This window comes from Pristiophorus japonicus, chromosome 9 (genome assembly GCF_044704955.1).
Source record: "Pristiophorus japonicus isolate sPriJap1 chromosome 9, sPriJap1.hap1, whole genome shotgun sequence".
Taxonomy (NCBI): domain Eukaryota; kingdom Metazoa; phylum Chordata; class Chondrichthyes; family Pristiophoridae; genus Pristiophorus; species Pristiophorus japonicus.
The window spans coordinates 174139505-174165611 of NC_091985.1; the positions used below are offsets into that span (position 1 = coordinate 174139505).

General features: G+C 47.0%; 1 protein-coding gene across 2 annotated transcripts in view; it reads left to right on the forward strand.

Annotated features, from left to right (window-relative positions):
• Positions 1-26107, forward strand: part of prkn (parkin RBR E3 ubiquitin protein ligase) — a 1745947-nt gene that overhangs the window by 277887 nt on the left and 1441953 nt on the right. The gene's annotated exons all lie outside the window — the stretch shown is intronic.

The window sequence follows — 26107 nt, forward strand, 5'->3', positions numbered from 1 at the left end:
ACTAATTGAGCAAATGTTTGCTGTCTGGGGGAGCTGGTTGTCCATCTTGGTACTTTCTTTTCTTTAAGTCTTTTTTGTTCACATTTTTTCTCAATTCTTTTTTTTTTATTCGCTCACGTGGTGTGGTCATCGCCAGCAAGGCCAGCATTTATTGCCCATCCCTAATTGTCTTTGAGAAGGTGGTGGTGAGCCGCTGAGTGGCTTGCTAAGCTATTTCAGCGCACAATAAACCACGTTGCTGTGGGTCTGGAGTCACATATAGGCCAGACCGGGTAAGGGCAGCAGATTTCCTTCCCTGAAGGACATTAGTGAACCAGATATTTTTTTTTAACAAAAATCCAGTAGTTTCATTGTCACCCTTACTGATACTACTGATCCAGATTTATTTAATTGAATTTATTTCATTGAATTTAAATTCCCCAGCTGCTATCGTGGGAGTTGAACTCACATCTACAGATCATTAGGCCAGGCCTACCATAACCACTCTGCTCTTGTACCCATAATTTATTGAGACAAGAGGATGTGAATAGAGTATAATGCTCCTGCCATGGGGTCTGGTGTGTACGGCCCAACTGTGACTCCAGGAGGCAAAGAAATGGTCCTGGTTTTTGGAGATGAATGGCAAATGAAATATGTAGAATAAATATGCCTGAATTTTCCTTTGTCTCTTTTCACAGAGATTTCTAAAGTTTGTGGAAATGAGATGGATTCGATTTTTCCTTTTCTGAATCTGTGATTTGCTGTTATTGTCAGCGAGCCTCTTGTGTTTTTGCCATAAGTGAATGGAAATTGACAACAAGTGATCATGTGGGTAACTGAAACTTGGTCACCTGTTGACCACTGAGCTGGTCATGTGGGAGGATTGTAAGATCAGTTTTGATTGGTTGTGGGCTGCAGTCGAAGCGTTTGTTGTACTTTTTGTGAGACTGCTTGCTGGGAAACAGATTTGCGTTCTGTTCATTGCCTTGCATCACTATAGCCTTTGAGAGAAGGGAGAAAACTGAGCTAAAGAAAGGAAGAGAATCATCTTTGAATAGTTTTCAGCTTGGCACTTGGACAACTCGGAGATTGAGAGAAAGAATAACATGAAAATTGTGGAAGCTAGAATGTGTTATTTTCTTAAAAAGAACTAAAGTTTGTATTGCCCAGGGTATTGTGGGACGTGATGGGTTTGTTTGGCTCTGTGAGGGTCCCACACTGAGGATTGGGAGACTATTTTACAGGTTCTATGTGTCCAGCAAAATACCACTCTGGTAACTTTACACATTACTGTACCATGCACAGAATTACATATAGAGGAACTCTCCTATACTGCTACATCTATCTGCTTGCCTGTTTACTTTCTGTTGGGGGAATGGTACAATTCTTCATGGCACAACGCTGATTTGACTCTAGCGCTTCAACACTGGAGGTTCTGACTTTAAGGGTTCTGGTCCGACCACTTGCTCCCAGTCATGGGTGCTCTATTTGTCATCCCCCATGGCCTGCAACATGACGGAGAGATGGAGCAGAGGCAGCGAAAGAACAAGTTGCTCGCAGAAGGAGGGAGGAGGGGTACAAGGGCTCTCAGCAGGAGGCCTTACCCACCTAGGATCTTCCAAAAGCAATTCTCTTCCTTCCGCCTGAGCCAGGAGCAGTGTGTGAGGTATCTGCGCTTTACGAAGGAGGTGCTCACAGAACTCTGACACCTCTTGCAACCAGACCTGCAGCCTCCCTCCAGGGCAAGGACAGTGCTGCCAGTGGCTGTGAAGGTGACCCTGACCCTGAATTTCTTCGTGTCAGCGTCCTCCAGACTGGAGCAGGCGACATCTATAACATCTCCCAGTTCGCCATCCACTGCTGCATAAGAGAAGTGACAAAAGCTCGTTATGCCTGAAGGACTTCATTATTTTTTCTCTGATCAGAGAAAAGCAGTGTGCCAGGAGCAGGCTTCCCTGTGGTGTAGGGCACCGTCAACTGCATGCACCTGGCTTTGCGGGCACCGCATCTAAATGCTGACACGTACTGCAACCGCAGAGTTTACCACTTGCTGACTGCGCAGTTGGATTGCGACCACGCTCGGCACATCATGATGGCAAATGCCTGGTAGCAGTCTTTGAGCCAGAAAGACAAACCAGAGCGTGGCTACTGGGCGACAAGGGCTATCCACTGACCACCTGGCTCATAATTCCGCTGCATAACCCTTGCACATGTAGGCAGCATGTTGCCATGCACAGAATCTGATAAGACCACTGGCACCCTTGAACAACGGTTCTGCACCCAGGACCACTCTGCAGGAACCCCGCAGTACTCACACGGGACACTTACCAAGATTCATCGTGGCCTGCTGCATGTTTTGCAACCTCACCATCATGAGGGCAGAGCCCTTGCTGTCGGGCGTACAGCGACCAGCTGAGGAAGTCGAAGGAAGGGGACGACCCAGATGGCTCCTTTTTGCCCAGGCTGTCCGTGATCGACTCATCCACCTGCGGTCCCAGTGAATGCAACCCTAATTCTCCATTCACCAACACTCCCATACCTTACCTTCCCTCTCTTACTGACCATCACCTGCGTCCTCTTGGCCGCAATGCTGAAATAAAAGCCTCCACAAAATAAACATTCCAAACCAACTCCATACATCTATCCATCCAATAATAAAGCAATCAGCCCTGTGCATTCCCTTAGTGCCTGTCTTCACGCAGGGCAGAGGCCCCGACCTGCATGAGAACACCAGCGGCAGGTCGGGACCATAAAAGGAGCGGAGGCGCAGCGGCCCGGGAGTGGAACGGCGGCCCGGGAGCAGCATGGAGGCATACCGCTTCAGGGAGCAGCGCGAGCTGGTGCAGGAGAGCGACGGAAGCGAAGAGTGACGTCATCAAGGTCCAGGTCGGTGACTGGAGCGTGGGCAGATACAGCAGGAGCGGTGAGGTCAGGGCGAAGGAGCGGCGTGAGATTGTAGAGGGACGTGATGGGGCCCAGGGGAGGCGTGAGTTCAGGGCCAGGGGCCCAGGGGCAGCACGAGCCAGCCCACACTGCGATATGTGTGCGCACTAGGTCCGTGCAGCAGAGCTGGTCTCCAGTTGTCTTCGTTAATCCTTGCCACTGGACCAAAACCTAGCTCTGTCAAGCCCGTGTGGTGGCTGGTGTGCAACGGTCACCCCATGTTAAAAAAATCCACGCACAGGCATCTCCCACCTTTCAGGATGTAGTTCGGGTCCTTATTGAAACATCTGTGAACTCGTCCTTTTTTGGCGTGGAAGCAAGTCATCCTCGTTTCAAGGGACCGCCTATGATGTCTTCCATGTGCTATTGCCTGTCCTAGTGCCACTAAGAAGTGCTACACCATTGGCTGCAACATGACTTTCAGTGGGGGAGACTTCAGATGGCCTTGCAGGATGACCTCGAGCAGCTGTGGGCCTAGAAGGCCCGGCTTCAGGCTGCACCCCCTCGGATTGGATGGCAGCAATCTGGGCTGGCTGGCTGGCAGGCAAAAGCAAGGACACTGGTGGAGTGGAAGGGGTGGTGGGACGAAAGCTATCATCCTGAGAGAGGACAACAGGTTCGTGCCCCGCGGAGCCACTGCCACTCCCCCGGGGCAGTAATATGTAGAAGGACAGAGTGTTAGACTGCAGTGACACCTTGCAAACTCCTTTCCACACTCGTAAACCCAGCCACAATGGCAGCAGTCTGAGCCTGTGTGTGAGCACTGAGCCTGTGTGTGAGCACTGAGTCTGTGTGTGAGAACACTGAGCCTGTGTGTGAGCACTAAGTCTGTGTGTAAGAACACTGAGCCTGTGTGTGAGCACTGAGTCTGTGTGTGAGCACTGAGTCTGTGTGCGAGAGCACTGAGTCTGTGTGTGAGAGCACTGAGTCTGTGTGTGAGAGCACTGAGTCTGTGTGTGAGAGCACTGAGTCTGTGTGTGAGAGCACTGAGTCTGTGTGTGAGCACTGAGTCTGTGTGTGAGCACTGAGTCTGTGTGTGAGAGCACTGAGTCTGTGTGTGAGCACTGAGCCTATGTGTGAGCACTGAGCCTGTGTGTGTGAGCATTGAGGTTGTGTGTGAGAACACTGAGCCTGTGTGTGTGAGCACTGAGCCTGTGTGTGAGAGCACTGAGCCTGTGTGAGAGCACTGAGCCTGTGTGTGAGCACTGAGCCTGTGTGTGTGAGCATTGAGCCTGTGTGTGAGAGCACTGAGCCGGTGTGTGAGAGCACTGAGCCTGTGTGAGAGCACTGAGCCTGTGTGTGAGCACTGAGCCTGTTTGTGAGCACTGAGCCTGTGTGTGAGCATTGAGCTTGTGTGTGAGCAATGAGTCTGTGTGAGAGCACTGAGCCTGTGTGTGAGCACTGAGCCTGTGTGTGAGAGCACTGAGCCTGTATGTGGGAGCAGTGTGAGCACTGAGCCTGTGTGTGGGAGCAGTGTGAGCACTGAGCCTGTATGTGAGCACTGAGCCTGTGTATGGGAGCAGTGTGAGCACTGAGCCTGTATTGAGCACTGAGCCTGTGTGTGGGAGCAGTGTGAACACTGAGCCTGTGTGTGAGCACTGAGCCTGTGTGTGAGAGCACTGAGCCTGTGTGTGAGAGCACTGAGCCTGTGTGTGAGAGCATTTAGTCTGTGTGTGTGAGAGCACTGAGCCTGTGTGTGAGAGCACTGAGCCTGTGTGTGTGAGCACTTAGTCTGTGTGTGTGAGAGCACTGAGCCTGTGTGTGAGAGCACTGAGCCTGTGTGTGAGAGCATTTAGTCTGTGTGTGTGAGAGCACTGAGCCTGTGTGTGAAAGCATTTAGTCTGTGTGTGAGAGAGCACTGAGCCTGTGTGTGTGAGCATTTAGTCTGTGTGTGAGAGCACTGAGCCTGTGTGTGAGAGCACTGAGCCTGTGTGTGAGAGCACTGAGCCTGTGTGTGAGAGCACTGAGTCTGTGTGTGTGAGAGCACTGAGCCTGTGTGTGTGAGAGCACTGAGCCTGTGTGTGTGAGAGCACTGAGCCTGTGTGTGAGCACTGAGCCTGTGTGTTAGAGCAGTGAGCCTGTGTGTGAGCACTGAGCCTGTGTGTGAGCACTGAGCCTGTGTGTGTGTGAACACTGAGCCTGTGTTTGTGAACACTGAGCCTGTGTGTGAGAGCACTGAGCCTGTGTGTGTGAACACTGAGCCTGTGTGTGTGAACACTGAGCCTGTGTGTGTGAACACTGAGCCTGTGTTTGTGAACACTGAGCCTGTGTGTGTGAACACTGAGCCTGTGTGTGTGAACACTGAGCCTGTGTGTGTGAACACTGAGCCTGTGTGTGAGAGCACTGAGCCTGTGTGTGTGAACACTGAGCTTGTGTGTGTGAACACTGAGCCTGTGTGTGAGAGCACTGAGCCTGTGTTTGTGAACACTGAGCCTGTGTGTGAGAGCACTGAGCCTGTGTGTGTGAACACTGAGCCTGTGTGTGAGAGTACTGAGCCTGTGTGTGTGAACACTGAGCCTATGTTTGTGAACACTGAGCCTGTGTGTGTGAACACTGAGCCTGTGTGTGTGAACACTGAGCCTGTGTGTGAGAGCACTGAGCTTGTGTGTGAACACTGAGCCTGTGTGTGAGAGCACTGAGCCTATATGTGTGAACACTGAGCCTGTGTTTGTGAACACTGAGCCTGTGTGTGTGAACACTCAGCCTGTGTGTGTGAACACTGAGCCTGTGTTTGTGAACACTGAGCCTGTGTTTGTGAACACTGAGCCTGTGTGTGTGAACACTGAGCTTGTGTTTGTGAACACTGAGCCTGTGTTTGTGAACACTGAGCCTGTGTTTGTGAACACTGAGCCTGTGTTTGTGAACACTCAGCCTGTGTGTGTGAACACTGAGCCTGTGTGTGGGAGCACTGAGCCTGTGTGTGGCAGCAGTGAGCCTGTGTGTGTGAACACTCAGCCTGTGTGTGTGAACACTGAGCCTGTGTGTGGGAGCACTGAGCCTGTGTGTGGCAGCAGTGAGCCTGTGTGTGTGAACACTGAGCCTGTGTTTGTGAACACTCAGCCTGTGTGTGAGAGCACTGAGCCTGTGTGTGTGAACACTGAGCCTGTGTGTGTGAACACTGAGCCTGTGTGTGTGAACACTGAGCCTGTGTTTGTGAACATTGAGCCTGTGTGGGAGCATTGGGAGCTTCCCGTGCATCACTCAGCTGTTCAGTGGCTTGTGCTCGTATTGAGACACTGGCCGTCAGACGCTGCATCATGGTTGGGTTCACGCTCCGCATAAAGCCCTGTGCAAGGTTGGTGCCAGACTCCTCCATGCTCCTTGACATTGCACTCAGGCTTGCTGGCTGACCTGCCAATGCACCAAGCCTTTCGCTGAGCATACCCATCAGCATTCTCCTGTCGGCCTTTCCCATCAAAGTCATCATCTGACTTCTCTGCAGCAGAGCTCACGTGCAACCTCGCCCTCTTGAGAGCTGGCACTTGTGCTAGCTTTGGCCAAGACACTGGGGTTAACTCCCCTGCGCTGCAGGCCACTCGTGCCCAGTGTCTCACCACATGCAGATCCTGCCTCAAACCTATCCTCTAAACTACGTGGAGTGTCAGTAACTCAGCTGCGAGTGTGAAATCACCATCATCAGCGCCTTGATGGTCTTCTGCTTTATGCTCCTCCACCAGTGCCTGGTCAGGTGTCAGTTTTTGGCAATCTAAAAGGAGAAAGCACAAGGGTAAGGTTGTGGTGAGCGGAGGGGGGGGAAGTAAGAGGTAGCACTCTCGCCTCTGAGTCAGAAGGTCATGGGTTCAAGTCTCACTCCAGGGACTGGAGCACATAAATCTAGGCTGACACTCCTAGTGCAGTGCTGAGGGAGTGCTGCACTATCGGAGGTGCCGTCTTTCGGGTGAGACGTTAAACCTGCTCTCTCAGGTGGATGTAAAAGATCCCATGGCACTATTTCGAAGAAGAGCAGGGGAGTTATCCCTGGTGTCCTGGCCAATATTTATCCCTCAATCAACATAACAAAAACAGATTATCTTGTCATTATCACATTGCTGTTTGTGGGAGCTTGCTGTGTGCAAATTGGCTGCTGTGTTTCCCACATTACAACAGTGACTACACTTCAAAGAGTACTTCATTGGCTGTAAAGCGCTTTGAGATGTCCGGTGGTCATGAAAGGCGCTATATAAAAGTAAGTCAGTCTTTCTTTTTTCATTCCTACACCATGTGCAGCGTGTAAATCAAAAGAGATTATGAGATGAGGAGGAAGAGGGCTGTAAGAAGGAGGGAAACGTGTGAGGATACTGGCATCTTGTATTCTTTCAGCCCTACCATTGGCCACGGGCTCAGCGATGGCCCCCCCAGTAATGACGAGCACTGTCTCCTCCATCGTTGGCAGGTTATGCAGGCGCACCCATCTCCTGCCGGTTAGATCCTGCTACCATGACCATTCACTGACCTTGACCATTCGTGTGAGATCATCAAAGTTCTTCCTTCACTGCGTCCAGGTCAACGGGACTATACTGCTGGCATTCACCACAACGGCTATCTGCTCCCATTGAATGTTATGCATTTGCCTGGAGGGTCTCCTGCTCCCCTGTTCACTTCTGGCACCAAAGCCTTCAGTGCTGTAGCGGAGAACCTAGGCGCATGCTCTCTCCCCTGTTGTGATATATTTCCTTTCCCCTCCTCATTCTCTTCCCCTGCCAGTTCAGTGAGCTACTGCAAGCAGAATGCACCTCTCCTTCAAGAGGTGCAGATTGCCTTTAAGAGGTGCAGGCTAGCTTTAATTGGAGCTAGCCTCACTCGAACGTAGGCCCCCTGCTGAGCATTCAGCCACTCAGCAGCGTGTTCAGCACTGTCCTGAATGCCACAGTCATGCTAATCAAAGTTAGCGTGCTGCCTGCATTACTTTGAACGGGCATGGGTTGATCGCGGATCGCGATACCTACGCCCGTTTTCGCAAATGAATTTTTAGCCCATGGTATCTATAAATCCTTAGCGACTGCACTGATAAAATCTTCAGTAAGCCTCCCTGTTTTACTGCTGCCTTTGCACTTTGTGTTTATTATTAAAAGGGCAGTCTTATTATGATCATTAATGTTATCATTGCCATCTCATCATATAAAAAAGTGAGATAGGCTTATCGTTATAATTAGAAGTTTGTAAGATTTTGAAAAAGTTATATTTCTTCTGCATCAAGCATCCCTCTGTTCTCTGAAGGAAAAGATATTCATTTTAGCAGGAATAATGGGCAGTACCTCTTGTTACATCAAAAGACCGAAGCTTCTCCCTATCTGATATTGCATCCAAAGACACAGTGGGCAAGTAAAATACTCGAAAAGAGAGACATTCACATCTCCAACCACGCCATCTACCTCTATCAATACTTCTCCTATTCTATACAGTCCAAATGTACCACATCTGCTCCTCATATGCCCTATCTGAACTTTATTGATTTCAACAAAAAACAGAATAGTGTTGGTCCAGTAATAAAGATGCTCCTGTATCATCCAAACACATCTGGCAATTGCTGTTCCTCGGATATTCCCTTCTGGCTATATCACTGACATAACATATATAAAGTACTACTTTGGATATGTCTGGTGTGTACATCTCCTGAGGATCGCTGGATAAATCCACTGCCCTTCGGTTTTTCTTATGTCACATCTAATGTATTTATTTAATTAGTTCTTGCCTCAGAATTCATAGCAACACATTGCTATTAAGAACTAGTTGATTTATTAGCAAAGGTTTAACAATCACACTTCACATTACCAGTTCATCCACCAGGCTCACAACCACCTGCCCCATCGTGGATCCCCCGAACCCAACTAGCTGAGGTTTTATTGAGTCTTGTGAATATCGGTGTGAGCTGTGAGGAGGACGCTAAGAGGCTGCAGGGTGACTTGGACAGGTTAGGTGAGTGGGCAAATGCATGGCAGATGCAGTATAATGTGGATAATTGTGAGGTTATCCATTTTGGGGGCAAAAACACAAAGGCAGAATATTATCTGAATGGCGGCAGATTAGGAAAAGGGGAGGTGCAACGAGACTTGGGTGTCATGGTTCATCAGTCATTGAAAGTTGGTATGCAGGTACAGCAGGCGGTGAAGAAGGCAAATAGTATGTTGGCCTTCATAGCTACGGGATTTGAGTATAGGAGCAGGGAGGTCTTACTGCAGTTGTACAGGACCTTGGTGAGGCCTCACCTGGAATATTGTGTTCAGTTTTTGTCTCCTAATCTGAAGAAGGACATTCTTGCTATTGAGGGAGTGCAGCGAATGTTCACCAGACTGATTCCAGTGATGGCTGGACTGACATATGAGGAGAGATTGGATCAACTGGGCCTTTATTCACTGGAGTTTAGAAGGATGAAAGGGGATCTCATAGAAACATATAAGATTCTGACGGGACATAAGAACATAAGAACATAAGAACATATGGACTGGACAAGTTAGATGCGGGAAGAATGTTCCCGATGTTGGGGAAGTCCAGAACCAGGAGACATAGTCTTAGGATAAGGGGTTGGCCATTTAGGACTGAGATGAGGAGAAACTTCTTCACTCAGAGAGTTGTTAACCTGTGGAATTCCCTGCCGCAGAGAGTTGTTGATGCCAGTTCATTTGATATATTCAGGAGGGAGTTAGATAAGGCCCTTATGGCTAAAGAGATCAAGGGGTATGGAGAGAAAGCAGGAAAGGGGTACTGAGGGAATGATCAGCCATGATCTTATTGAATGGCGGTGCAGGCTCGAAGGGCCGACTGGCCTACTCCTGCACCGATTTTCTATGTTTCTATGTTTCTATCACATCTCTGGCTAAGTCACTCCCAATTCAAAAAACCTATGAGCATACTCACAGGGGCATACAATACACTAGTGAAGTTCCAAATGCAGAAAAAAACAGGAAAACAATTCAGCTCCAGTATAAAAACAGAAAATGCTGGAAATCTTAGCAGGTCAGGCAGCATCTGTGGAGAGAGAAACAGAGTTACCGTTTCAGGTCGATGACCCTTCGTCAGCTCCAGTATGTCTTGTACCAGTATCCTGATCCACTTGTGATATGAAACCACGATAAGGCAAAGGGCTCAAATTCATCTTGGGCAGTGGCGCAACTCAGTTGGCATCGAAGCGGCCTGATAAAAGAAAGAGTTGCATTTATATCGCGCCTTTCATGACCACCGGACGTGCCAAAGCGCTTTACAGCCAATGAAGCACCTTTTGAAGTGTGGTCACTGTTGTAATGTGGGATATTCAGTTCCATTGAGTTCAATAGAATTGAATAGCAAGCAGGGCGTATTACAGGCGTCCGATACGAGAAGGGTTGCAACGAGTCTCTACCCCAAACTCTTTTCACTTGTCCACAAATATTTTGTTCCTAAGAATGAAATACTGCAAGTTATAGTTGTCACTTAGAAACAGTTCACAATCGATGCAGAGCATGGTTCTTTTTGCAATTCCTGCAGACGTTCATGTGGGCAACAGTGTCATCTGCTTGAATAGTGTCCCTGCAAATAATAAACCAAAGCCAGACAGCAGGACAGAGGAGCGATGTGCCCCTGAGCAAGTTAATTGAGTTGAATGTGGCACAGGTGGAAATGGTGACAATATCGGAAGCGATGGCAGTGCAGAGAATTCAGGTCGAGGTTCATCCCATGTGTCAGGTAGTGGCAGCAGCACCAGCTATAACCATGGCCTCTTGATGTCCATTGTGACATCAGATCTGCCAGCAAATCATCAACATTTGTTCTGGTCTCCTGTGAGTCATCCAACTGTGGGGCCAAAATATATATTATGCAACAGCCAAGGAATTGTAGTTAATTTAATTGATAGTTACTTTTTAAGATTCAGTTCAGATTTCCTCAGATCAATGTGCAGAGGTGTAATGACGGAAATGAATGAATCGTGCATTGCACACTGACTCTTGTTTCTGTAATCCTGAGATTGCTCCCGTTGTGTGTCAGGAGAAGCAATCCATATCTCATAGTATATGTGGAATCAACCTGACACCCCAATGAAAGAAAATGAGACTCGCCAGCGGAGTGGCTTCAGAATCAGGTCGGGCCTTAACTCTGGATTTGCCCTGCACAAGTTTAGCATTGATGCAAAGTGAAAATCACTTTGTACCAGTGCTAAGAAAGAGGAAAGAGCTGATATTTATATCACACTTTTCATGACATCAGGACGTCCCAGAACGCTTCAACGCCAATTAAATCCGTTGGAAGTGCAGACTCTGTGGTATTGTATAACAATACGGCAGCCAATTTGTGCACAGCAAGGTGCAACAAACAGCAATGAGATAAATGACTACGTAATCGTCTATTTTTAGTCATACTGGTTGAGGGATCAAGGTTGGTTGGGATACTGGGTGAAATCCACGGTATAGTGCACAAACCCCCAAAAACCTATTGGCCTTTTCAGGTGCTAAGTGGGCTATGTCCCCATTATGGCCGGCAGGAAACGTGCTCATACTTCCAGCCAATAATGGTAGAGGAGGTTGCAACGGCGGCAGTAGAGCACGCCGGCAGCATTCTACGTGGAATGCGACATATTTCAATCAGACGCCTGCGCTTCTGGCAAGACCTGATTCCCATTTTGGACCGCACCAACATTTCACTCGCCATGTGCTGACCACACACAGCACAATGTGGCGCCAACCACCATGAAGGTCCTCTCACCAGCTCTATTGACACGCATCATGTCGTCCTTACAGGCTAGTTTGTGGTTTAGCATTCTGGCTCGGCCTTTTGGCTAAGATCTGCATAACTAACCTGACCAGCCACCATGACGTCCGGGTGGTTTCTCCCTGGTCAGGAAGGTATATGCTTACATTTTTGTAAACAGGAGGTGGGTGGGATTGGTGACCCATCCACCTCCACGGAGGTGTGTGGGGGACCTGACCCATCCACCTCCATGGCACGAACCTGGTATTGCAGTACTTCCAGGAACGGTGCAGTGGCTCTAGGCCTTTTGGCTAAGAGCATTGGCGCAGAGTGATCCTTGACTGGTGCAGGGTGACCTCTGGCGTTTGTGACTTGACAAAGAATTGGAAACGATTGGCTACGAATTTATTAAAAAAAAATTTCTGGCTGCTGCTCCTTTTGGCTAAGATCATGCGTAACTGACCTGACCAGCCACCATGACCTCCGGGTGGTTTCTCCCTGGTCAGGAAGGTATATGCTTGCTTTTTTGGAAACAGGAGGTGGGTGGGGTGGCTTGACCCATCCACCTCCACGGAGGTGTGTGGGGTGGCTTGACCCATCCACCTCCATGGCACAAACCTGGTATTGCAGTACTTCCAGGAACGGTGCAGTGGCTCTAGGCCTTTTGGCTAAGAGCATTGGCGCAGAGTGATCCTTGGCATGTGCAAGGTGACCTCTGGCGTTTGTGATTTGACAAAGAATTGGAACGATTGGCTACGAATTAAAAAAAAAAAAAAAAATTCTGGCTGCTGCTTGACCTCCAGGTGTTTTTTGGTGCGTTCAATCACGCGTGAATGCTCACTTTCTCAGCACAGGGTGAGGTTTCGCTGCTGTTCATTGTTGTTGCTCTTTGCCTCACAAATAATCCGTCTCCCTGGGTGGTCTGTTCGGGCTACCTTTGGGAATAGAGGACGGCGGGGGGGCAGCAGGGATGTCACCACAGAGCAGGAGAAGCTCCCAGAAGAGGGAGGAGAAGGATGCACTGAACAGGAGGCCATAGCTACAGAGGGTCTTCAGGAAGCACTTCTCTGACCTTGACTTAAGCAAGGAGCAATGCGTGAGGTGCTTTCACTTTACCAAGGAGACTGTCACTGAGCTATGTCAGCTGCTGCAGCCACAACTCCAGCCTCAAACTAGGGCATGGGCAGCACCATCGCTCTCAACTTTTAACCCACTGGCTCCTTTCAGGCTGCAACAGGTGACATTAGCAACATATCACAGTTCGCTGAACACGCTGTATCAGGTAGCTCACCGTGGCTCTCTTCGCCAGGAGAAACACTTGCATCTTCTTTCCTGTTGACAGAGCGAAGCAGGACAAGACAGCGCTAAAGTTTGCCTGCGTGGCAGGTTCCCCATGGTGCAAGGTGCCATTGACTGCACGTACATTGCCTTGCGGGCTCTCCATCACCAGCCTGGCATTTTTATCAATTGAAAAGGATTCCACTCCTTCAACGTACAACTGCTTTGCAATGATGGGCATCGCATCATGCCGGTCTATACTCCTTATCCTGGCAGCAGTCCGGACTCTTTCATCCTGTGCCAGCCCTTTGTGCTGCTTATATTTCAACTGTCGCAGGTGCCGTCTTTCAGATGAGACGTTAAACCGAGGCCCCGTGTGCTCTCTCAGGTGGACGTAAAAAAATCCCATGGCATTATTTCTAAGAAGAGCAGGGAATTTATCCGCAGCATCCTGACCAATATTTATCCCTCAATCAACATAACAAATGCAGATTATCTGGTCATTATCACATTGCTGTGTGTGGGAGAGAGGAGCAGTGAGAGATTGTAGAGGGACGTGATCGGGGCCCAGGAAAGGCGTGAGTTTGGGGCCCAGAATAGGCGAGGGCCCAGGGGCAGCACGGGCCCAGTCCACACTGTGATATGTGTGCGCAGTAGGTCTGTGCAGCAGAGCTGGTCTCCAGTTGTCCTGGTTAACCCTTGCCACTGGACCAAGACCTAGCTCTGTCAAGTCCGTGTGGTGGCTGATGTGCAACGGCCATCACACGTTAAAAAAATCCACACACAGGCATCTTCCCCCCCTTCAGTATGTAGTTTGGGATGCGGAATATTAGGTCCTTCATTGAAACACCTGTGAACTTTTTGGCATGGAAGCAAGTCATCCTCGACTCGAGGCACTGCCTATGATCTTGACTTTATTTCAACCAATTGAGTGATGGGGAATATCCCCTCCGAACATGACTCGTGACTCCAGTCAGGAATCCCGGCACAGCTGCAGAGCACCCCTACAACAAGAGCCATGCCGCCACAAAGAACATCATTAAGCAAACAATCACATTGCCCCAGCAACGCTTGTGGTGACTGGACCGTTGTGGAGGAGCTTTGCAGTACAGCGGGTATACAGGTTTGTCACTGTCTGCTGCATGCTCTAAAATGTCACTACCAACACCTGGGCAGCAACAAGTTCAGGAGGAGGAGTAGCACGAAGAGGAGGGGTAGGAGGAAATGCAGTGACCACCAGAACCCTATCTGCCCGAGCTCTCAGAGACAAGCTGATCGAGCAGCACTTCAGCTACGTCAGCCGTCACATTCCCCATTCATCAACAATCCTCACCGCTCTTCTTACAACCACCATCCGATTGCCTTCATACACTCTAAACTTATTGGTCTTGCCCTCATTTCACTCTAAAGACAAGTACCAACATCAAATCCAAATCAAAAAACAAATTTAAGGAAGAAATGTCAGTATTCACCCAAAAAATGGCTAATCAGCCCTTCGTGTCTTGTGTAATTGTTTTCTTATCCTCGTACTTACACAAGAACATAAGAAATAGGAGCAGGAGTAGGCCATACGGCCCCTCGAGCCCGCTCCACCATTCAATAAGATCATGGCTGATCTGATCATGGACTCAGCTCCACTTCCCCGCCCGCTCCCCATAACCCCTTATCCCCTTATCGTTTAAGAAACTGTCTATTTCTGTCTTAAATTTATTCAATGTCCCAGCTTCCACAGCTCTCTGAGGCAGCGAATTCCACAGATTTACAACCCTGAGAGAAGAAATTTCTCCTCATCTCAGTTTTAAATGGGCGGCACCTTATTCTAAGATCAGGCCCTCTAGTTCTAGTCTCCCTCATCAGTGGAAACATCCTCTCTGCATCCACCTTGTCAAGCCCCCTCATAATCTTATACGTTTCGATAAGATCACCTCTCATTCTTCTGAATTCCACTGAGTAGAGGCCCAACCTACTCAACCTTTCCTCAAAAGTCAACCCCCTCATCTCCAGAATCAACTGAGTGAACCTTCTCTGAACTGCCTCCAAAGCAAGTATATCCTTTCGTAAATATGGAAACCAAAACTGCACGCAGTATTCCAGGTGTGGCCTCATCAATATCCTGTTTAGCTGTAGCAAGACTTCCCTGCTTTTATATTCCATGCTTCTACGAAGTGCTTCCTCGGTAACTACACCTTTGGGGGGGGCTGATTTGGAAGGTACACTATTGCTGTTTTAAGGGTTTGGGGTGAGTGAGGCACATTAAGCAATGTTGCCTTATTTCTACCAGCTATGTTATACCCATTCTGGAGGAGCTATGGTTTTCCTCTGAAACATGTATAGGCATACACAAATAAATCCAAGTGTAAAAGCGACACTTCACTCAGCCGGGTGCTTTAAATCTAGTTACCACTATGAGCCTACTGGCATCGGCAATCAGATAAATCAGTCTCTGTGTGTGGCAAGTCAGGAGGATGTGCAGTGGTTTCCAGGGTTTCCAGGCCACTGTCAACTCCAGCTGTTACAACAGAGCAGGCTCCCTCTACTTGGGCATTGAACCACCTGTTCAGGTGTGACTTCCTGGATGGAGTTTAAGTCTGACAATTTTGGATTTAACTGTATATCACTATGCATTTGGCAGCAAATTGATATTGATACCAATGTCAATTTGGTCAAAAAAAATACATAGTATTACTGCCGTGGAAATTAAAGGGGCCGAAATTGTCCCCCGGATGAAAAAGTGACAGAGTCACTGTTGTTTGTAGTATTTTCTCTGCCCTGATACATGGGGCGGAGACTCGAGCGACATTCAGAGTTTTGTTTATTTGTTTTCCTCAGGGCGGTGATCCGGTCGGCTGTGGAGTGGAATTGCCATTGGATCGGAGTGGCCGTTGCTTATGGTCATCAGTGCCGTGCTAATCAGCGCATCGGGGAGGGCCGCTGCAAACTCTGCAGACACTTTTGTGGCACCCATTGGGCCACCAGGGAGGGTTTCGGCCAATAGCGGATGCCGGACTTCCTGTTTGTGGCACGGCCGAACTTGTGGCTGCTATTGTCGGGCCGACCTCGAAGTCGGCCGACAATTAAAATAAAATGATGGCCACGGCAGAGCGCCTTCCCCTTTAAGGGCGAACGTGCCACCCAGGCAGAGACAGCTTCTCACAGGGGAACGCTGTCGGGAGCACCGAGCAGCGGCCGTTCCGCTCCCACGGTGCAATTTTCCACAGTGTGATTCTCCGCGGGGCAATTTCCCATGGTGCAATTCTCCGTGGGGCAATTTCCCACGGTGCGATTCCCCACGGGGCAATTTCCCACGGTGCGATTCTCCGCGGGGCAATTTCCCACGGTGCGATTCCCCACGGGGCAATTTCCCACGGTGCGATTCCCCGCGGGGCAATTTCCCACGGTGCGATTCCCCACGGTGCGATTCCCCACGGGGCAATTTCCCACGGTGCGATTCCCCGCGGGGCAATTTCCCACGGTGCGATTCCCCACGGTGCGATTCCCCACGGGGCAATTTCCCACGGTGCGATTCCCCACGGGGCAATTTCCCACGGTGTGATTCCCCGCGGGGCAATTTCCCACGGTGCGATTCCCCACGGGGCAATTTCCCACGGTGCGATTCCCCACGGGGCAATTTCCCACGGTGCGATTCCCCACGGGGCAATTTCCCACGGTGCGATTCCCCACGGGGCAATTTCCCACGGTGCGATTCCCCGCGGAGCAATTTCCCACGGTGCGATTCCCCGCGGGGTCACCGCTGGTCGGAAGGGGGTCAGCGCGTGCCCGACGGGAAGACTACATGGGCGGCGCAATGACGATCACCGCAGGCAAAAACATGGAGGGCAATTTATTAAATGTCGGGGATTGCATGCCGACTAGGCAGTGAGTCCTTAGGCTCTGATAGAAAGGGGCAATTTCAGCCCCAAAGTGTTTTATAGATGTTATCGGAACGCCAAAGATTGAATTCTTGCTTGGGACCGCTCCAGAATGTTATTTTTCCAGTTTTGGTCTTGATATTATGGGTGGTTTTGTGTTAATTTGGGGCTGATTTAATGTTGGCAGCAGCTGATAGTGCAGATAGTGACTGCAGGGCTGCTACATGTCATTGATGCTTGATTATTTTCACACTGGAGGATCAATGATAGTGTCCTTAAAGCTTCAACTTTATTGTGAAATGCAGTTGAATACTGGGAAATTCTGTTGCCAGTATGCTGTATATTACAGTACTTTGAGATGTAAATTAAATTTCTAAAATATGTACATACATAATGAGTTCAACTGAATAATACAACATGCCAGAGTGTTTATTTGCAGTGTTTTGATTAATGACTAGCTGCTACAGTTCTTTGCATGGTTGTATCGCTGTTCGTTATGAATAAATGCTATAATTGCTTTACTTTCTATCCCTACAATAAATATAAAAACACACACATATATATCTCAAAATCTCTGCTCCATTGTTTTTTTTTAATTATTTCATTTTCTTTAGGTTTCACTTGCAAATCACAGGATGATGAGGTAGAATTCCGCAGCTCTTGCAATTTTGGCAGCATACTGCCGAAAGCCGCCAAGAAACGCATGAATGGCCATTTCTGCCAAAGTTACAGCTGGAAAATCCCCAGCAGAAATTGCAGGTGGATGTCTATTCGGTTCTAATGATATCTATTGTGTCAGCTGTGGCTCAGTGCTCTGGGTCAGAAGGCTGTGGGTTCAAATCCCACTCCAGAAACTGGAGCACATAAATCTAGGCTGACACTCCCAGTGCGGTGCTGAGGGAGTGCTGCACTATCGGAGGTGCCGTCTTTCAGATGAGACGTTAAACCGAGGTCCTGTCTGCTCTCTCAGGTGGAGGTAAAAGATCCCATGGCACTATTTCGAAGAAGAGCAGGGGAGTTCTCCCTGGTGTCCTGGCCAATATTTATCCCTCAATCAACATAACAAAAACAGATTATCTGGTCCTTATCACATTGCTGTTTGTGGGAGCTTGCTGTGCACAAATTGGCTGCCGCATTTGCCACATTACAACAGTGACTACACTTCAAAAGTGCTTCATTGGCTGTAAAGTGCATTGAGACGTCCAGTGGTTGTGTAAGACGCTATATAAATCCAAGTCGTTCTTTCTATTGAACATAGGGCCCGAAATTGGTGAAACCCAAGGGCCGCCGAGAGACCGGGTGGTACTTTACCAGGAAAATTCCTCTAAAAGAGGTGGCGGTAAAAGATCACATGGCACTATTTTGAAGTGGCATGGGATCTTTTACCTCCACCTGAGAGAGCAAACGGGACCTCGGTTTAATGTCTCATCTGAGACAAAATAACGGCTTACGCCATCAATCTGGGCAGCAGCAGGCAGGGAGTTCTCAATCTTGGCGGCAAACGAGCTTGCCGCCCAAGCGCCGCCAAGGATGGAGTCAGGCCCAGGGAGGGGGGGAACTCTGAAAAGTAAACAACATTACCAAAAAAAAGTACACCAGAACACCTTCAAGGGAACCCATCCAGGTAAGTCGCTGTAAAAAATGTTTTTAAAAGATGTTCACTAACCTTTCCTTGCAGGTTTTTGTACTTACCGTCAGGGTTGGACCTGCCTCCACACAACGATCCTTCCCCCTGCTGGCGCCGACTCCCGCCCAGAGCAATCTGGCAGCTCGGTGGGCGGGAGGACACTTGCGCGACTTGGCCGCCAGCAGCAGTTAGCGGGCGGTTCCCGGCGGTGCTCCCCTCCCGCCCGCTGCAGCCTCAGTGGAAAATGGCACAGAGGGAAGACCGGCAGCAAAACTCGGCGGCAGTCGGCAGCAGTGGGCAGTAAGGCCACCAATATCGGGGCCATAGAATTCCCCACGATATAATTTCACTATAAACCTACAATAAAATCACTAGCAACTTGCACACTCTTCTGTGAATACTATATTGCTGCCGTTTCAGAATTATTGGTTAATGTATTGACACACAAGAGCGCACTGGTTTGCTCATTTGCACCTCCTCTTACAAATTGCTTCGGTCCATCTATGCTGTCAGCAACCAGCAGGGCCAATTCCCTGGACCGTCATCTTAACTTATTACATTTGCTTCTGATTGTATCCAATTGTAACCCCATTCATTAAACAACAAAAATGTACTATTCATAGATTTCTCATCCCTGCAGTTTCATTCTCTGTGAATCTTGTTACTCGAATCAGACATTTAAAAAGGTCATCCAATGGGTAAAACATCTCCACTTACTCACATTATACCCGCAGGCATCTGGATGAAACTGCTGCATTTCACTTTCTGAGAGGTGATGGTACAGTTGTGGACTGAAACTACCTATTACTGGAGCTCATAGGTGTTGGTCCTTCATTAGAACTGGAATCTGGAATTTGTAAGATGAAGGGGTGAGATCAACAATAACAACATGTATTGATATAGCGCCTTTAACGTAATAAAACTTAAAACGTCCCAAGGCGCTTCACAGCAGTGTTGTAAGACAAAACAGATAAATTTGACACCAAGCCACAAAAGAAGAAATTACAGCAGATGACCAAAAGCTTGGTCAAAGAGGTAGGTTTTAAGGAGCGTCTTAAAGGAGGAAAGGGAGGCGGAGATGTTTAGGGAGGGAGTTCCAGAGCTTGGGGCCCAGGCAGCTGAAGGCACGACCACCGATGGTTGAGCAATTATAATCAGGGATGCTCAAGAGGGCAGAATTTGAGGAGTGCAGACATCTCGTGCGGTTGTGAGGCTGGAGGAGATTACAGAGATAGGGAGGGGCGAGGGCCATGGAGGGATTTGTAAACAAGGATGAGAATTTTGAAATCGAGGCGTTGCTCAACCGGGAGCCAATGTAGGTCAACGAGCGCAGGAGTGATGGGTGATCGGGACTTGGTGCGAGTTTTGGATGACCTCAAGTTTACATAGGGTAGAATATGGGAGTAAAATAAAACACAGGTTAAAATAAAGGGTCCAGTCTCCCAAATCCTATCACAATGAATTTAATAGCCCATGAACAGTATTTTTTAAGGGCTGGAAAGAGGTGAAATGGATGATAGATAAGAATCTAATATACTGTATTCGCTACTCAGTCATGCTATGTCCCTTCTACATTGGGTTGGACAATATTGCTAAGATGCAAATACCCACACCACAAGGGTCAAATCTAGGACCTGCCGAAGAAGGGATAAAGTCCGGCTAGAGTGTGTTAGGGTGTAGGAGAGTGGTATCCCAGGTTCCCTCCCCACCACCCCAGAAACAACTTGCATGTCCTTTGTAAGAACCTCCTTTCAATTTCTTTCCAAATTGTGCCTCCTCTTCGGGAGTGGAGGCCATAATCCCAGGTGGGCCCCGAAACTGTTGGTTGTTGGCTAGCAAACAGGAACTCGTGTTGTAGGTAGGCCCCTGGACCTGCCACCTCCTGTGCCAATGGCTATGTTTGGTGTAGGTGGAGGCTCCGGCCCCAACAGGCCATCCAGAATGCTCAACCTGAGGCTGGAACCCACCCTATCCTAGTTTCCTGTCCTTTTAGTGGACCTCCGCTGAAGTTTTGACGAGAGCAGGGCAGGAGGGCTGCGGATTTTTGAGACCATTGACGTTGGCAATTTTAGACCTTAGCTGTCTCCCCCATTTTCCCTCCCATTTCTCTCATACACCTTCCACTTCATTCTCTGCCATTTTTACTCCACTGCGATCTTTCTAATGCACTTTTCACTGAGATGATCTGTGTACATCATGTAGCTATTAAACCCTTGTGATCGTGGGTGGCAGACCTGGCTTTTGTCTGTTCTTGGCCTTCCTGCTTCAGTTTATTTTCTGCTGTCCTATATAGAGCTTACGGCTTCCAGTTCTATACATGAAATATTCATGTTGTTTTTCTGCTTTCAGATGCTGATGGAACATAGGAACAGGAGCAGGCCATTCAGCCCCTCGAGCCTGTTCCCCCATTCACTTTGATCATGGCTGATCTCGGTTCCGTAACCTTTAATACCCTTACCTAACAAAAAGCTATCGATCTCAGTTTTGAAATTTTCAATTAACCTAACTTCAACAGTTTAGAAGACTGAGAGATGATCTCATTGAAACATACAAGATTTTGAAGGGGATTGATGGGGTAGATGCTGAGAGGTTGTTTCCCCCGGGCTGGAGGGTCGAGAACCAGGGGTCACAGTCTCAGGATAAGGGGTCGGCTATTTAAGACAGAGATGAGGAGGAATTTCTTCACTCAGAGGGTTGTGAATCTTTGGAATTCTCTGCCCCAGAGCGCTGTGGATGCTGAGTCTCTGAATATATTCAAGGCTGAGATAGATAGATTTTTGGAGTCCAGGGGAATCCAGGGATATGGGGATCGGGCGGGAAAGTGGAGTTGCGGTCGATGATCAGCCATGATCGTATTAAATGGCGGAGCAGGCTCAAGGGGCCGTATGGCCTACTCCTGCTCCTATTTCTTATGTTATTATGTTCTTATAACAGCTTTTTTGGGGAGAGAGTTCCCGATTTCCACTACCCTTTGTGTGCAGAAACGTTTTCTGACAATCTCCGAACGGCTACGCACTAATTTTAAGGTTATGTCCCCTTACTCTGAATGGTCCCACCAGAGGAAATCGTTTTTCTCTATCTACTCTATCAAATCTTTGATCTGCTGTATATTTCCAGCATTATTTCATGTTATTTGTGATTTCCAGCATTTGCAGTATTTCCTTTTAATCCATTATTGGAGCTTCTGTTGGTAAAGACAAAGCTCTTTAGTGGCCATGTTTCCTAACAGGATTTTAAATAATCCTGAATATTTTATACACAGCAAAATGTTTGAAAGTTCCCCTTTAATATCTTTGTATGATATACACTACAAAACTGCTGATTCCAGTCCGACCAGACTGGTAATGGTACCAGGGCTTAAAGGATTAAATTATAAGGACAGGTTATATTCCCTTGAGATTAGTAGGTTGAGGGGTGGTGTAATTGAGAATTTGACAGGATAGGTACAGAGAAGCTATTTCCTTTGGTTGGGGAATCCAAAACAAAGGGCACAATGTTAAAGTGCGAGCTGGAGCATTCAGGAATGAAATTAGGACGCACTGTTTTCACACAAAGGATCGTGAAAATCTGCAACTCACTCCTCCAAAAGGGATTGATTGGTCAATCAACATTTTTAAGACTGAGAGCGATGAAGTTTTATTAGGTCAGGGCATCAAGGGACATTGATGGTGGGTAAATCAAAGGTGGGTAAATAGAATTGAGGTACAGATCAGCCATGATCTAATTGAATGGAGGAATGGGCTCGAGAGGCTGAATGGCCTCCTCCTGTTCATAGAATCACACATAATTTACAGCACAGAAACAGGCCAATGTCCAACAGATCCACGCTGGTGTTTATACTCCACATCAGCCCCCTCCCATCTCACCCCATCAGCATATCCTTCTATTCCTTTCTCCCTCTTGTACTTATCGAGCTTCCCCTTAAATACATCAACTGCTCCCTGTGGTAGTGAGTTCCACATTCTAACCACTCTCTGGCTAAATAAGTTTTTCCCTGAATTCTTCATTTGATTCGTTAATGACATTCTTATATCTCTGGCCCCTAGTTTTGGACACTTCCCCCCCCCCCCCCCCCCCAATGGAAACATTTTCCTTACATCTACCCTATCGAACAACCCCTTCATAATTTTACAGACTTTGATCGGGTCACCTCTCAGCTTCTCTTTTCTAGACTTCCAGCCTGTTGCGTATTTCCTGATAGTTCCTATGTTCCTAAAAGCTAAGGCATTGTTTAATAGAAATGGGCTGTATGTAAAATTATCAGCTGATTATTTCTTAGATGTCAACATACCTGAAACTTAGTAAGGTGAGTTTAATGTGTGGCTAGCATTCCACATAAGGACATAGAATTTACAGCTCATAAACTGGCCATTCAGCCCAACAGCTTTATGCTCCACGTCATCCTCCTCCCACCCTAAAATTCCTTCTATTCCTTTCAGCCTCATCTACTTACATAGTTTTCCCTTAAATGCATATTTGCTTTGCATCTCAACTACACCCTGTGGTAGCAAATTCTACATTTTCACCACTCTATGAATGATGTTTCAGCTATATCAGCTGAATGTTTTGATGATTATGCCATGTCAAGTGTTTGTTAATTAATTTCTCTTGCACTGTCCATCTCAGTATTACCCCAAAGGCTGTTTACACGATGGTACATAAGAACATAAGAATTAGGAGCAGGAGTAGGCCATCTAGCCCCTCGAGCCTGCTCCGCCATTCAACAAGATCATGGCTGATCTGGCCGTGGACTCAGCTCCACTTACCCGCCCGCTCCCCGTGTGGTATCATCATTCGGTACGTAGTGTTTTTTGTAAGCTGCTTTATGTTATCTTCTCTGCTGCCTTTATATCTTCTTGGGCTATATACTTGGGCTAAATGGCTGATAGGGTGAAAAATCTCCCAGTCTTCTGCTGATGTTGATTGGTAACTGGCTACAACAATGATGCCTGTATTTACAGCACTTGGACCTTGAGGTCTTAAAGGGATAGTCAAGGTTAAGCACAGCTTCAGAGAATCAGCAGAATAATGCATTGTGTATTACATGGTGTAATGCCCCTGTGATTCACAAACAGCTTATTGGCTCGATGAGAAATTTATTTTGTGAAACAGATTCATTTTTAAAAAAGAGAAAAAAAAATAATTGCAATTTTTTAATAGTCTGATATTTGAATGGAGCAGCAAATTCACTTAGAAGTGTTAAGATATTGAGATGGAATAGTGAATCAGAGGGACCTTGGTGTGAAGATATACAGGTCATTAAAAGTGACAGCACAACTAGTTAAAGCAATTAAAAAGTTCAAATTGAACTCTTGGTTTTTGAGCAGAATACAAAAACGAGGAGATAATGTTGAATTTTTATGACTTTGGTAGTTCACGGATGGAGGACTGTGTCGAGTTTTGGAGACCCCATTACAGGAAATATATAAAATCAATAGAAACGGTGCAGTGCAGATTCATTCGGATTTTACCAGGGATGTGAGCTTACAGTTATTAAAAGATAGCAATAAATGGTTTCCATTGGTTACCAAAACTGTAACAAGAGGGCATAAATTTAAGGTCATTGCATGAAGAATTAAAAAGGGACGATTAAAAAAATATTTAGACAGAGGGTGGTTAGAATGTGGAATTCTCTGTTATAAATCTTTGTTGAAGCAATGTCCGTATATTATTTTACAAGTGTTGCTTAAAAAAGAATATTAAAGGACAAAAATGGTTTGGACTAGATAAATTGTGGAGAGAAGCTCTCATGCAGATTTAATGGCCAATTTCCAGGCTTTGTCATCCTTTGAGAGCATGACCCTTTAATATTTTTGCTACAGGAATACTGTGATGTGCCTCAATTATGTAATTGAAATGACTAATAAATGACTAATAAGTCCTTTCTGGCAAGAGAAAGAATTTATTCTATCAATGCATTTGAGTTCTATTTAACAAAGGAAATTAACACCATTCCTTTTAGAAAGCTCCAGAAGTTGTACTGTAATCTATCATGAGATATAATCTATTGAAAAGAGAATGTTTGATCAATTGACATGTAAGTAGTGACATAATAACTAAACATATCCTGTGTACAGTTACAGCTGTCCCATGGATTACGTGATAGTATTATCTGTTTCTAATGTACTTTGTCAATATCCTGTTTACCCAAATATTTTGTTCACATTAGAGGGATTGAGTAGACTAGGCCGATATTCTCTAGAGTTTAGAAGAATGAGAGGTGATCTCATTGAAAATACTAAAATTCTTACTGGGCTTGACAGGGTAGATGCAGGGAGGATGTTTCCCCCAGGCTGGGGAGTCTAGAACCAGGGCTCACAGTCTCAGAATAAGGGGTCGGCCATTTAGCACTAAGATGAGGAGAAATTTCTTCACTCAGAGGGTGGTGAATCTTTGGAATTCTCTACGTCAGAGGGTTGAGTATATTCAAGCCATCTTAGATCTGGTCCTGTGTAATGAGACAGGAAAAATAAACGATCTCCAAGTAAAAGATCGTCTCGGAATGAGTGATCACAATATGGTTGAATTTGTAATACAGATTGAGGATGAGGAAGTTGTGTCAGCAACAAGCGTACTATGCTTAAACAAAGGGGACTACAGAGGGATGAGGGCAGAGTTGGCTAAAGTAGACTGGAAACAAGGACTAAACGGTGGCACAATTGAGGAACAGTGGAGAACTTTTAAGGAGCTCTTTCATAGTGCGCAACAAAAATATATTCCAGTGAAAAAGAAGGGCGGGAAGAGAAGGGATAACCAGCCGTGGATAACCAAGGAAATAAAGGAAAGTATCAAATCAAAGACCAATGCGTATAAGGTGGCCAAGGTTAGTGAGAAACTAGAAGATTGGGAAAATTTTAAGCAAATGACTAAAAAAGCAATAAAGAAAGGGAAGATAGATTACGAAGGTAAACTTGCGCAAAACATAAAACCAGATAGTAAAAGCTTTTACAGATATATAAAACGAAAAAGAGTGACTAAAGTAAATGTTGGTCCCTTAGAAGATGAAAAGGGGGATTTAATAATGGGAAATGTGGAAATGGCTGAGACCTTAAACAATTATTTTGCTTCCGTCTTCACAGTGGAAGACACAAAAACCATGCCAAAATTTGCAGGCCACAGGAATGTGGGAAGGGAGGACCTTGAGACAATCACTATCACTAGGGGGGTAGTGCTGGACAGGCTAATGGGACTGAAGGTAGACAAGTCTCCTGGTCCTGATGAAATGCATCCCAGGGTATTAAAAGAGATGGCGGAAGTTATAGCAGATGCATTCGTTATAATCTACCAAAATTCTCTGGGGAGGTACCAGTGGATTGGAAAGCAGCTAATGTAACGCCTCTGTTTAAAAAAGGGGGCAGGCAAAAGGCCGGTTAGTTTAACATCTGTAGTGGGGAAAATGCTTGAAACTATCATTAAGGAATAGCGGGACATCTAGATAGGAATAGTGCAATCAAGCAGACGCAGCATGGATTCATGAAAGGGAAATCATGTTTAACTAACTTACTGGAATTCTTTGAGGATATAACGAGTATGGTGGATAGAGGTGTACCGATGGATGTGGTGTATTTAGATTTCCAAAAGGCATTTGATAAGGTGCCACACAAAAGGTTACTGCAGAAGATAAAGGTACGTGGAGTCAGAGGAAATGTATTAGCATGGATAGAGAATTGGCTGGCGAACAGAAAGCAGAGATCGGGATAAATGGGTCCTTTTCCGGTTGGAAATCAGTGGTTAGTGGTGTGCCACAGGGATC